Genomic DNA, 14,528 nt, shown 5'->3' with positions numbered 1-14,528 from the left:
AATTCTGGGATGAAGGAAGCCTCTGTAGTCGTGACCCTGCCACAGGAGAAGCAAGAAGTGACTGCCTCACTGAATAAGGTACTGAGCCGCATAGCTTACACAGATAAGAATAATGGGCTAATATAAGTTCTAAGAGTAAATAAGATGCTTGTGATATTAGGCCAATCAGTTTATAACTAATGTAGATCTTTGTGTGATCTCTTTTGGACTTAACAATTGCAGGAATCAGGCAGAACAGAAACCCAGACAACAATATACTAGTTAATATCTGTTGTATTTGAATACACCTCCTTTGTTTATGACTAGCATTTACTTATGAGTGAGGACACCATATTCAGTTTTTTGGAGTCTGGGTTACCTCACTCAGGATATTGTTTTCTAATACCGTGGATTGCATGCAAAATTCAAGATGACATTGTTTTTTTTTTACCATGGAGTAGTACTCTAATGTGTAGATGTGCCACACTCTCTTTATCCATTCTTCAGATGAGGGGCATCTATGTTGTTTCCAGGTTCTGGCTATTACAAATAATGCTGCTATGAACATAACTGAACAAATGCTTTTGTAGTATAATTGAGCATCTTTTGGGTTTATTCCCTATAGTGGTATTGCTAGATCCTGAGGTAGATTGATTCCCAGTTTTCTGAGAAACCGCCACACTGATTTCCAATGTGGTTTCACAAGTTTGCATTCCCACCAGCAATGGATGATTGTTATTAGAACTGCTAAACTAACCTAGCATACCCTGCCCCGGTAATTCTCATCTATATTAGGCACTGTTCTAAAGTTGTCTCCAAGGAGGCAGCATGACACCTCCTATGAAAGCATTGAACTGAGAGATTGTTTACAATTTTAGAGTATAAATCAATGATAATCATTACGGAAATCAGAAGAACATGGTGCTGGAGCAACAGCTATAAAAGGGCTTTGAATTCTGATCTGTGTGCAGTAGATAGAGAGACAGACAGACCGACAGAGGCAGAAACTGAGAGACAGAGAGAGACAGAGACTGAGAAAAAGGAAACAGAGTGGCAGAGAGACAGAGAGAAAGAAAGATAGAACCTGGCATGGATTTTAAATCCTCATTCTTATTCCAGACAATGACATAGTTCCTCGTTTTGTAAGGTCACAAGGCCACAGTGAATCCTTCTGATAATAGTCAACAGTTCCACTTCTTGATGAATAAGCATTAAAATATATGAACCTATGAGGACCATTTACATTTATAACACCGCACAATCCTACTTTATTCTTCTTGCTCCACAGTTAACATAAAAGGCATTTTAAAAGACAAGGAAGCCTACAACTATGGGAGCTATTTTAATCATTACTTCACATCACTAATTTTGGCCTACTCTAAATGAAAGATCCTACAGATCCCCTCCTCAAAACCCGCAGCTAGCATGCTCCCTGGGGAACGTCCTGTTTGCTTTAAAAAAAATTCTCCGGATCAGCAGCCAGCCTGCTCCCGTAAGAACATCCCATGTGCCTGAGAGAGCAGGAGATAGAGATAGGAAGACTGCAAGGCAAGATGTCAATAAGATAAGATGTCAACAAAGCAGGTTAGCTATAAGATAGGAACAGGATGATTGTTGTCAGGCATCCATGCTAAGAGAGGAAACACCCCCCCCCCCCCGCCGCATTCCGATAACCACGCTTTTGCTTCTGTAAACTTGCTTTTTGCTCTTCCCTATAAAAAGCCCGTCCTCCAGTTGGCAGGTGCGCAAATCTTCCGAGAGATCTTGCTGCCCACAGGTACCTGTGTCTACTCACAAGGTTTACTCTTGCGATTTGCATCCGTACGGTCTCGGCCTGTTCCTTGGCATTGGGGAGGTTTCCTCCCGAAAAGAGGTCCTCGTCGAGGGTCTTTCATAAACATAGCTTTTATTTATGTTTGACTTAAATCACTTATCACAGTATTTGCATAACTAATGATGTTGGTGCCGTACATGATCCTGTAAACCAACCAACTATAAGTTTTCTGGAGGTAGTTATCTGTTAAAATCCTTTGTGAACAATTAATGTTGACTAGTTTTTTTTATGAAGATTGAATTATACAATTTTGTGTATTTTTCCTGAGTTTGAGACTTATATATACATTAATATTATTGAAATAAATTCTAATTTCATGGATTTTACAGTCACTTCTCCATAATCTAATTAATGTGAACAATTATTTTATATTCAGAATCTCCATTTTATTCAATTTCTATTCTATTTTTATACCTTTAGTGTCTAAGAAACTAGCTCTTATGCTAAATCTGTGAGAAATTTATATATTATTTGATATTTAACTCTTGCATGACTAATGATTAGTCTCGTATTGCTTTTTTTCATATACATAGATTATCAGGGGCTTTGAGTACCAGCCTCAGAACCCCATCAGGGTCTAGCAAAGGTTTGTTAAAAGAAGCAAAAACCCGACTAATTGGGTCTGAGGGTAAGCAGAATACATCAATTCACATGCATTACACCTAATTGTTTGTTTTTTCTTGGGGAATGAAACAGTGAGAGGGAAAAAAAGGCTCCATCTCCACCAGTTATTTTGTTTTTCAGACATGGTTAATTTCAAAGACAGAAACAATGATATCAGTATGCATTTCAGAATCACAAAAAGACAGGTAGAACCTGACAAAGCAGTGCTCCAGAAAAACTTTGAAACCAGCCAGGAAAGAGAAAGAATCCAAGGGGAAATACCTGACATTCCAAAGCATTAGAGGAAGTTACTAAATATCCCTGAAATCTAAACTTCACCCACACTCAGACTTGTATGTCTGGTAAGAGCTGGATGGTATCTTCTATCTTTTTGAAATTCCTATGTGATCTTTTAGCAAAGGTAATTTTGGGGGAATAACTATGTAAATTTGACTATTGGATCAAAGAGTGAATGTTATTATTCTAGGACCTCATGGAAGGTCATTCCATTAACCACACAAGAGGAAGAAGTTACACTGCCAAGGTATTTTGGGAATGAATCCGATTCTGAAGGGAAGAATAGTGGCTTCACAAGGTTTCTACAGATTTGAGAGCAACTTTTTTCTTTCCCTTAGCCATATTTATACCATTCTACAACATACACTACCTAGAATTTTATTTAATTACAGTTAAAAGGTAAAATAAAACAAGATTAAAGGAAATAGAAGAAAAAAATGTTCTTAGACCGTGATAGTTTATTTAAACTTTATTCCAACTCACCCTTACAGTTAGTCTATTTAATCTTTGAAATGGCAAGTAAAGGGGACTTTTGACCACAGCATGGAAAGTTCTGAACTTTGAAGGCCCAGCACATCAACCGTGATACCTCAGTAGCCTGTTGTGCTTTCTCAGAAGTTAGACAGTTTTCTTTTACATCTGTAGTGATTAAATTTTTTGATGAAGCATGAAATATAATTACAGTATGATTAGAAAGCATTACCTGCATGTGTTGTAATTGTCCATGAAATTAGCAATTTTCTTCTAAAATACTCATTATTTACTTTTTTTGTCACATGAAAAGCACACAATTACCATTTTTATACTTTAAATGATAATAATAAATTAAAATATAATTCCAAAGTTTTATAATTTTAGCTTTCACCAAAGAAAATTAACTCTTAAATCTAATATTTATTTCATTCTGTATTTATTAAGCTCTAGCATTAAAAGCCTAGCTGAAATTTTCATAAAGCTTCATCTATTCTAATGAATCTGTACACAAAAAATATTTATTTTAAGGGTTTTTAAAACAACCTGGCATTTTAGAAAATGAAGACTCCTTTGCAGTTGTCTGTATTTGAAAGACACAATATAAAGAGAGCCAAGTTTCCAGCTTTTTAGCTAGTTCTAGAGTTGAATTGTTGATATAGAATGCAAGTAAAATATGTTTTATATGAAAAGAAATTTAAATTTTGGCTGTCAATATTCAGTAGGGCATTAGAAACTACTTGGTTTTAGAACCTCAAAACAACCTAATTTTTTAATGAATAAAACTATTTCTCCATGTACTTTGTAGAATCATGGGAAGAAAAATGCTTTTATTCTCATTACAATGTTCATTGCAGGCACTCATTGGTTGTTAACTGGATCTTGATCATTGTTTACTAATCACTGTTCCTCTGCGTGTTGCCTTTATCATTTCTTTCTGTCTCCCCAAGACACGTGAGGATACTTTATTCAGGTGATATTACAAACCAAAATGTATAAATTAGAAATTATATCCTTTCATAGTTTGAAATCCAGACCCCACCATAAGCAAGTGAAATGGGAGATGATTAGGATTAACCACGAAAGATACACAAAAGACTCCTACAAATGGCAATGAAACTATTTCCATTATACTTCAACAATATATAACTCCTTAAACAAGACTTACACAATAACAACACCAGTAAACATGCTAATGGGGAAGTCTCATGGGGTTCCATCCACATATTGAAGTACTCTATATAGGTAGGTAAATTTCTTCCAAGGGATGAGCCTTCAATTGAATAACAAAATAACGAAATGGTAAGCTCCGAGATTATATCTATATATACAAGCAACAATAAACATATTCCACAGGTTATATTTATGTTTATAATGTTTATAATGTGTGTGTATGGGCAATATGTGTGTGTATGGGTGTGGGTTGTGTATGGGTGTATGTGTGTGTATGTGTGTGTGTTTGTGTGTGTGTGTGTGTATGCGTGCACGTGTGAATGTATTAAATAATAATCAAAGGAAAATGATCTCAATTTGAGAGAGAGGGAAAGAAGCAAAATGTGTAAAGTGATACAATTTTATTTTATTTTTACTTTTATTTTTGTTTTTCGAGGTTGGGTTTCTCTGTGTAAAGCCCTGACTGTCCTGGAACTTGCTTTACAGACATGTTTGTCATACTTATAGTTAGACTAATAAGGTTCTTTAGATAGAACTCTTTCATTTAAACAAAAGGGGAAGGTGTTATATAGAAAATCCTACAGCCAGTAGCCTTTAAGTTATATGCCTACTTGGGTGAGGCCTCTAATACTATAAATGCCAATTAAAGAACATGTTCCCTCCCCCTTCCTGCTGCTGTATTTGATTCCTGTTCCCTGTTTGTGTAGAGGACTATGATCTTTGAATCTATCCCTAAATAAACTACCCTTTATTATACTCAATTCTGAGCTAGTGTGGGATTCCTTTTTATCATCCATCTTCAACATTGCATCAGATTAAACTAGGAGATGCTTAGGATCCCTTGTCATATAAATATGACTTTCTCAAGGTTGAGCCATTTATGTAACAATTCAAAAGTCATACTGCCAAAAATGAAGAGATATATTATCCAGAAGATGTAAATCAGCCAATCTGATTCTGATCCACAAGTTATCAGCAGAAAAAGTAAGGTTTTAAGAACATTCCTATTATAGACATCATATTGTGGCAATTTGAATAAGATGGCCACCACTGGCTCACAGGGAATGTCATTGTTAGGAAATGTGGCCATGTTGGAGTAAGGTTTTGTTTTGTTTTTGTTTTTGGAGGAAGTTTGTCATTGCATGCAGGTTTGAGATCACAGAATGTCAAGATAGGCATAGTGGCTCATAGGATGCTTGCTGCCTGTGGATCTGGATGTAGAACACTCAGCTAACTCTCCAATGTCATGTGTAGACACCATACTTCTCATCATGACAATAATAAGCTACAACTTTGAAGTATAAGCCAGGCAAAATTAAATGTGTTCCTTTATAGTAGTTGCCATTATCATGGTGTTTCTTCACAGCAATAAAACCCTAAGACACATGGGCAAAATGCTAGCAACATGCAAAATTCAGTTATTCATGTTTTTACATTTATTTAATGCATTCTGTCAAGTATAGAGACAATGGAGTTGTTTTGGATAAACAATAAGAAATAATTTTACCAATAGACATTTTTTCTTCTCTTTAATAAAAACTATTTTGACATGTTAATATATTTACAAACTTTTTTTACTATCTTTTTTTTCCTTTTTTTTATTGAGAAAAGGAGAAAAAAACAAAACAAGTTTCCACCTCCTCCCAGCCTCCCATTTCCCTCCCCCTCCTCCCACCCTTCTCCCCCTCCCCCCACTCCTCTCCCTCTCCCTCTCCAGTCCAAAGAGCAGTCAGGGTTCCCTGCCCTGTGGTAAGTCCTAGGTCCTCCCCCCTCTGTCCATATCTAGGAAGGTGAACATCCAAACTTTTAATATTTTTCTATTTCTTCCATTTTTAGGATAGAAACTATAAACGGTCTAGTCAAATTTCTAGTGTCTGATCTCTCAAATAGAATGGGTGAACACACAAAAACTTGGTGACCTAAGGATTTCCTCTAGTAAACTTTATATATTTTAACAATTACTTTATTTTTAATATTTCCTTTGTATAATTGATTTTTTTCTCTAGTAACCCTGTTCTGGATCTGCTCCTGGAAATATAAGTCAGTTACCTCCTCATTGTGAACTAAAAGCACTGATTTTTTTTGAGTCACGTTAGTTTGGATGGAGGTATAATCTCTTTACAATGTCAATTTCTAGTGCTATTCAAAGTCCTTTATTACAAGCATAAACTCAGTCTTCCCATTACCCTATTTTGGAACAGAAAAAAAAAAAAACAAAATACATCCTACTGAGTATGAGTTTTGTAACATTAAATTGTGTGAAGTCCACAGACCCAGCAGTTACTTCAAAACCATTTATTTTCTATTCTTTGCATTTAATCTGTTAGTTACTTGTCCTTTTGCTGTATATCATTATGATAATTCTGTTTCTAGTAGCAGCAAGGCTAACTCACAAAATAGAGTGTTGTGGAAGATTTTGTAGCAATTGGCTTTTAATTCAGCACCCTATTATCTTGTTTGCTCTGGCCAATAGGCAATACTACATGACACAAGAATATACTTGTAAAGAGCTAGAGCGTAGTATGTGACCTATTACAGTTAGGTGAACCCTGAAACGACACTATAATTCCTGTTGGCCAGAATGCCGAATGGTAAGAAGACATGGGCCAGGACTGCTCAGTATCTAGGCTGGCAGACGCCAAGCATTCAGGTTGGAAACCATGGACATCTGGGACCAGTGCCTCCAGGAACCTGGCAGCCTAATGAGGAAACATGAATAATACTAGCACGAGCTCACCAGATTAGGAAAATAACTCAGTTAAATCACAACTAATGACAACCCAAAAAATGTGACTGAAACATATCCCTGATTTTTAAGACACTGAATTCTAGTGGTTTGTTAACACGAGCATGGAGAACATATTCCTCAAAGGATTTTGGCGAAGATAAACAGGAAGTTGGGAAGATTAGTGGAAGTAAAGAGGAAAGAATGGGAGGGAAACAGAAAAAGGAAGGATTTATCTGCTGAATCTTTATATTCTCCCAGAGATAAGCAAAAGAACTCTTATTTGACATAATATTTTTCTTTTTCACTGAATAAATCAACATTATAGAACGAAGGTGTGAAATGCATTTGTTTAGTTGGTTGAGGGTAAAAACTAAAAAAAAAAAAAATAATCTGAGCAGCTTGGAAAAACAACTTAAACATACCAAAAAGTGCATAGCACCTCCCAGCTCAACCTGCTCGGGCGCTGGGACCGAACACGAATCGGGGAGGGCAAAGGAGAGGGCGGTAGTTCCTTTGTCTCCATAGCCTGCCTGCAGCAAGCAGGGTGGGCCCTTTGTTTGCGAGCTACCAAAGCAGCACGGAGTTTCGATCTGGGCACCGGGAGAGACATCATTGGGGTGAGTGAGTGCAGAGGCAGCCCGGAACAGGGAACTCAGACTTTCCTCATCCCTCCTACACTTCCTGGTCATCCTGCAGGGGCTACACTGCCCTATACCTCCTCTCTTCCTATCCCATCCAGCTTACATCCAGATCCCACCACCCCCTTCCTCCCTCCCTCCCTCCCCTCTTTGGTGGCATAGCACCTCCCAGCTCAGCCTGCTTGGGCGCTGGGACCTAACCTGAATAGGGAGGGCAAAGGGGAGGGCGGTAGTTCCTTTGTTTCCATAGCCTGCCTGCAGCAAGCAGGGTGGGCCCTTTGTTTGCGAGCTACCCAAGCAGCACAGAGATCCGATCTGGACACCAGGAGAAACATCACTGGGGAGTGACATCACCTGGAAGATACATCAATGAGCAAGAAGAACTGATCCTATAAGAGAAGATCCATAGGGGAGCATTCGGAGGAAAAGATGGGCAGGCGCCAATGCAAGAATTCACCCAACAATCTGAAAAACAACATGAAAACACCAGAACCCAGCGACCTCACAACAGGAGGACATGAACACCTTAATCAAGAAGAAGTAGAAAAAACTGACTTCATGAAAGTGATAGAGGCCCTTAAACAGCATATAAAAAATGCCCTCATAGAAATGGATGAGAAGTATAACAGAAAGTTTGAGGAATTGAGTAAATCAGTGAATGATACCCTAGGAAACCAAGAAAAAACAATCAAGCAGATAATGGAAACAGTTCATGACTTGAAAACTGAAATGGAGGCAGAGAAGAAAACACAAACAGAGGGCCGGCTGGACATGGAAAATCTAGGTAAACGAATAGAGACTACAGAAACAAGCATAACCAGCAGAATACAAGAGATAGAAGAAAGAATCACAGATTCTGAAGATAACATAGAGAAAATAAATGCACTGATCAAAGAAAACAGCAAGTCCAACAAACTCTCATCACAAAACATTCAAGAAATATTGGACACAATAAAAAGACCAAACCTAAGAATAATTGGAGTAGAAGAAGGAGAAGAAGTGCAGCTCAACGGTCCAGAAAATATACTTAATAAAATTATAGAAGAAAACTTTCCAAACTGAAGAAAGATGTACCTAAGAAGGTTCAAGAAGCATACAGAACACCGAAAAACACAAAGCATACGGAATAAAGAAAGAATATTAAGAGCCGCAAAGGAAAAAGGCCAAGATACTTATAAAGGTAAACCTATCAGACTTACACCTGACTTCTATATGGAAACAATGAAAACCAAAAGGTCCTGGATAGATGTACTGCAAAAACTAGGAGACCATGGATGCAAGCCCAGACTACTGTACCCAGCCAAGCTTTCATTCACTATAAATGGAGAAAACAAAATTTTCGACGATAAAAACAAATTTAAAAAAATATGTAGCCACAAATCCAGCCTTATAGAAAATAATAGAAGGAAAATCACTAACCAAGGAGTCCAACAATGGCCACAATAACTCAGACATCTAGAGACACTTCACTAGCGCAACTCAAAGAAGGGAAACACACAAACCGTACAACTAAAAAAGTGACTGGAGTTAACAACCAGGGTCATTAATATCACTTAATGTCAATGGGCTCAACTCACCTATAAAAAGGCACAGGCTAAGAGATTGGATTCGAAAACAGGATCCAACATTCTGCTGTTTACAAGAAACACACCTCAACCACAAAGACAGGCACCTACTCAGAGTAAAGGGCTGGGAAAAGGCTTATCAAGCAAATGGACCTAAGAAACAAGCAGGTATGGCAATAATAATTTCTAACAAAGTTGACTTCAAACTTAAATCAATCAGAAGAGATGGAGAGGGACATTTTATACTCATAACAGGAACAATTCATCAGGATGAAGTCTCAATCCTGAATATCTATGCCCCAAATATAAAAGCACCCATGTACGTAAAAGAAACATTACTAAAACTCAAGGCAGCCATCAAACCGCACACACTAATAGTAGGAGACTTCAACACTCCTCTCTCAACAATGGACAGGTAAATCAAACAGAAACCTAACAGAGAAATTAGAGAATTAATGGAGGTAATGAAACAAATGGACTTAACAGACATCTATAGATTATTCCACCCAAAGAGGAAAGAATACACCTTCTCTGCAGCTCATGGAACCTTCTCGAAAATTGACCACATACTCGGTAGCAAAGCTAACTTACACAGTTACAAAAAAATATTAGTAACCACCTGTGTCTTATCAGATCACCATGGATTAAAGTTAGAATTCAACAATAATGCTACCCCCTGAAAGTCTTCAAACTCATGGAAACTGAACAGTCAACTACTGCACCATACCTGGATAAAGGAAGAAATAAAGAAAGAAATTAAAGTCTTCCTTGAATTCAATGAAAATAAAGAAACAACATATTCGATCTTATGGGACACTATGAAAACAGTCCTAAGAGGAAAGTTTATCACACTAAGTACCCACTTAAAGAAAACAGAGAAAGCACATATTGGAGACTTAACAGCCCACCTGAAAGCTCTAGAAAAAAAAAAAGCAGACTCACCTAGGAGGAATAGAAGACTGGAAATAATCAAACTGAGGGCTGAAATCAACAAAATAGAAACACAGAAAACAATCCAAAGAATCAATGAAACAAAAAGCTGGTTCCTGGAGAAAATCAACAAGATTGATAAAACCCTATCCAAACTAATCAAACGGCAGAGAGAGAATAAGCAAATTAATAATATCAGAAATGAAAAGGGGGACATAACCACAGACACAGAGGAAATTCAGAGAATCATCAGATCTTATTACAAAAGCCTGTATAACACAAAACTGGAAAATGTAAAAGAAATGGATGCTTTTTTAGATAAATACCATTTACCAAAACTAAACCAGGACCAGGTGAACAATCTAAATAGACCTGTTCATCGCGAAGAATTAGAAGCTGTTACAAAAAAACCTACCTTCCAAAAAAAAGCCCAGGACCAGATGGATTCAATGCAGAATTCTACCAGAACTTCCAAGAAGACCTAATACCTATGCTCCTTAATGTATTCCACAATATAGAAACAGAAGGGTCATTACCAAATTCCTTTTACGAAGCTACAGTTACTCTGATACCAAAACCACACAAAGACTCAACCAGGAAAGAGAATTACAGGCCAATCTCACTCATGAACATTGACGCAAAAATCCCCAAAATAATACTGGCAAACCGAATCCAAGATCACATCCGAAAAATTATCCATTATGATCAAGTAGGCTTCATTCCAGAGATCCAGGGTTGGTTCAACATATGAATATCTATCAATGTAATCCAGCATATAAATAAACTGAAAGAAAAAAACCATATGATCATTTCATTAGATGCTGAAAAAGCATTTGACAAAATTCAACATCCATTTACGTTGAAAGTCTTGGAGAGATTAGGGATACAAGGGTCATAACTAAATATAATAAAAGCTATTTAAAGCAAGACGACAGCTAACATCAAATTAAACGGAGAGAAACTCAAAGGCATCCCGCTTAACTAAGGAACACGACAAGGCTATCCACTCTTGCCATACCTCTTCAATATAGTGCTTGAAGTTCTAGCAATAACAATAAGACAACATAATGGGATCAAGGGGATTCGAATTGGAAAGGAAGAAGTTAAACTTTCGTTATTCGCAGATGATATGATAGTGTACTTAAGCGACCCCCACCAAAGAACTTTTACAGCTGATAAACAGCTTTGGTAATGTGGCAAGATAGAAGATCAACTCCAAAAAAATCAGTTGCCCTCTTATACACAAAGAATATGTAAGCAGAGAGGGAAATCAGAGAAGCTTCACCATTCACAATAGCCACAAACAGCATAAAATATCTTGGGATAAATCTTACCAAAGAAGTGAAAGATATATTTAACAAGAACTTCATGGCATTGAAGAAAGAAATTGAAGAGGATACCAGAAAATGGATGGACCTCCCTTGCTCTTGGATTGGGAGGATCAACATAGTAAAAATGGCAATTCAATCAAAGGCAATTTATAGATTCAATGCAATCCCTATCAAGATCCCATCAAAATTCTTCACAGATCTGGAGAGGACAATAATCAACTTTATATGGAAAAAAAGAAAACCCAGGATAGCCAAAACAATCCTATACAATAAAGGATGGTCTGGAGGCATTACCATCCCTGACTTCAAACTCTAATACAGAGCTACAGTAATGAAAACAGTGTGGTACTGGCATAAAAAACAGAGAAGTCGACCAATGGATTCATATAGAACACCCGGATTTTAACCCACAAACCTATGAACGCCTCATTTTCGATAAAGGAGCTAAAAGTATACAATGGAAGAAAGAAAGCTTCCTCAACAAATGGTGCTGGCACAATTGGATGTCAACCTGTAGAAGAATGAAAATAGACCCATATCTATCACCATACACAAAACTCAAGTCCAAATGGATCAAAGACCTCAATATCAGCTCGAACACACTGAACCTGATAGAAGAGAATGTGGGAAGTACCCTACAACAGATGGGCACAGGAGATCGCTTCCTATGTATAACCCCAGCAGCACAGACATTAAGGGCAACATTGAATAAATGGGACCTACTAAAACTGAGAAGCTTCTCTAAAGCAAAGGACACTGTCACTAAGACAAAAAGGCAACCTAATGAATGGGAGAAGATCTTCATCAAACCCGCAACACACAAAGGTCTGATCCCCAAAATATATAGAGAACTCAAGAAACTAGACTTTAAAATGCTAATTAACCCAATTAAAAAATGGGGCACTGAACTGAACAGAGAATTCTCAACAGAAGAAGTTCAAATGGCCAAAAGACACTTAAGGTCGTGCTCAACTTCCTTAGCAATCAGGGAAATACAAATCAAAACAACTTTGAGATATCATCTTACAACGGTCAGAATGGCTAACGTCAAAAACACCAATGATAGCCTGTGCTGGAGTGGCTGTGGAGGAAGGGGTACCCTCATCCATTGCTAGTGGGAATGCAATCTTTTGCAACCACTGTGGAAATCAGTGTTTCGGTTTCTCAGGAAATTCGGGATCAACCTACCCCTCGACCCAGCAATACCACTCTTGGGAATATACCCAAGAGATGCCCTATCATATGACAAGAGCATTTGTTCAACTATGTTCATAGCAGTATTATTTGTAATAGCCATATCCTGGAATCAACCTAGATGCCCTTCAATGGAAGAATGGATGAAGAAAATATGGAATAATATCTATACATTAGAGTTCTACGCTGCGGTAAAAAACAATGACTTCTTGAATTTTGCATGCAAATGAATGGAAATAGAAAACACTATCCTGAGTGAGGTATCCCAGACCCAAAAAGATGAACATGGGATGTATTCACTCATCATTGGTTTCTAGCCATAAATAAGGGTCACGGAGACTACAATTGGTGAACCTAAAGAAGATAAATAAGAAGGTGAACCCAAGGAAGAACATATAGTTATCCTCTTGCCTATGGGAAGTAGACAAAATTGCCGGGGAGAAAATTGGAATCTTGGGGGTGGGGTGGGATGGGGGTAAGGGGAGATGGAGAGAGAAAAGTTAGAAGGGAAGGAGGGGGGAACTTGGGGAAACGGGAGGATTGGGATAAAGGAAGGTTGGACAGGGGAGCACGGAACCACAATTCTTAGTTAAGCTAGCCACTTTATGGTTGGCAAGAGACTTGACCCTAGAGTGGCTCCCAGAAACCCATGGTGATGTCCCCAGTTAGTTCCTTGGACAGCTGAGGATAGGGAACCTGAAATGACCCTATCCTATAACAATACTGATGAATATCTTGCATACCACCATAGAAACTTCATCTGGTGTTGGATGGAGATAGAGACAGAGACCCACACTGGAGCACTGGTCTGAGCTCCCAAGGACCCAATGAGGAGCAGAAGGAGGGAGAACATGAGCAAGGAAGTCGGGACCACGAGGGGCACACCCACCCACTGAGACAAGGGTGCTGATCTAGTGGGAGCTCACCAAGGCCAGCTGGACTGTGACTGAAAAAGCATGGGATAAAACCGGACTCTCTGAACATGGTGAACAATGAGGGCTGATGAGAAGCCAAGGACAATGGCACGGGGTTTTGACCCTATTTCATGTTCTGGCTTTGTGGGAGCCTAGCCAGTTTGGTTGTTCACCTTCCTAGACATGGATGGAGGGGGGCAGACCTTGGACTTTCCACAGGGCAAGGAACCCTGACTGCTCTATTGACTGGAGAGGGAGGGCGAGAGGAGTTTGGGGGAGGCAGAGAAGGGTGGGAGGAGTTGGAGGGAAATGGGAGGCTTGGAGGAGGCGGATACTTTTTTTTCTTTTTCTCAATAAAAAAAAAAAACATACCAAAAAAATGAATTAATATTTAAGAGCACTTTATTAATATTAATTAGCATAGGTAATGTAAACCATCTAAGAACTGATTACCAAAATTAAAAAACTAAATGCCAGACCAGTAACAAGAAGATCAATAAGCTAATTGGAGCAGTATTAGTTTTGAAAAGAACAGAGATATTTGACTACAAACATTGAATTGTTTTTAGATGGTAGTGTTTATAATTCCTGTGTTACTTTTACATGTGTCCATGTTAACTGAATTCAGGAAAATATGATATTCTAGAAAAATGAAATTGGCATATCTTTTTATCTTAGTTAAGAAATTATACACACACACACACATATGTCTATGACAACAAAATAATATGTTGCATGTCAAAGATGTGTAACACTTGAAGCATTGGACCTTGATAAAATAAACGTAAATCAAAGTGAGGCTTAATTTTTATTCCAAATGAAAAGTTGTAATCAAGAGTTAATATACACTCCAATGCAGTATTTTCTTGGG

The sequence above is a fragment of the Microtus oregoni genome, unplaced genomic scaffold (assembly GCF_018167655.1).
Source record: "Microtus oregoni isolate MIOR12 unplaced genomic scaffold, Mior012 000021F_ref0000039, whole genome shotgun sequence".
NCBI classification, from domain to species: Eukaryota; Metazoa; Chordata; class Mammalia; order Rodentia; family Cricetidae; genus Microtus; species Microtus oregoni.
This window is presented reverse-complemented; position numbering follows the sequence as displayed.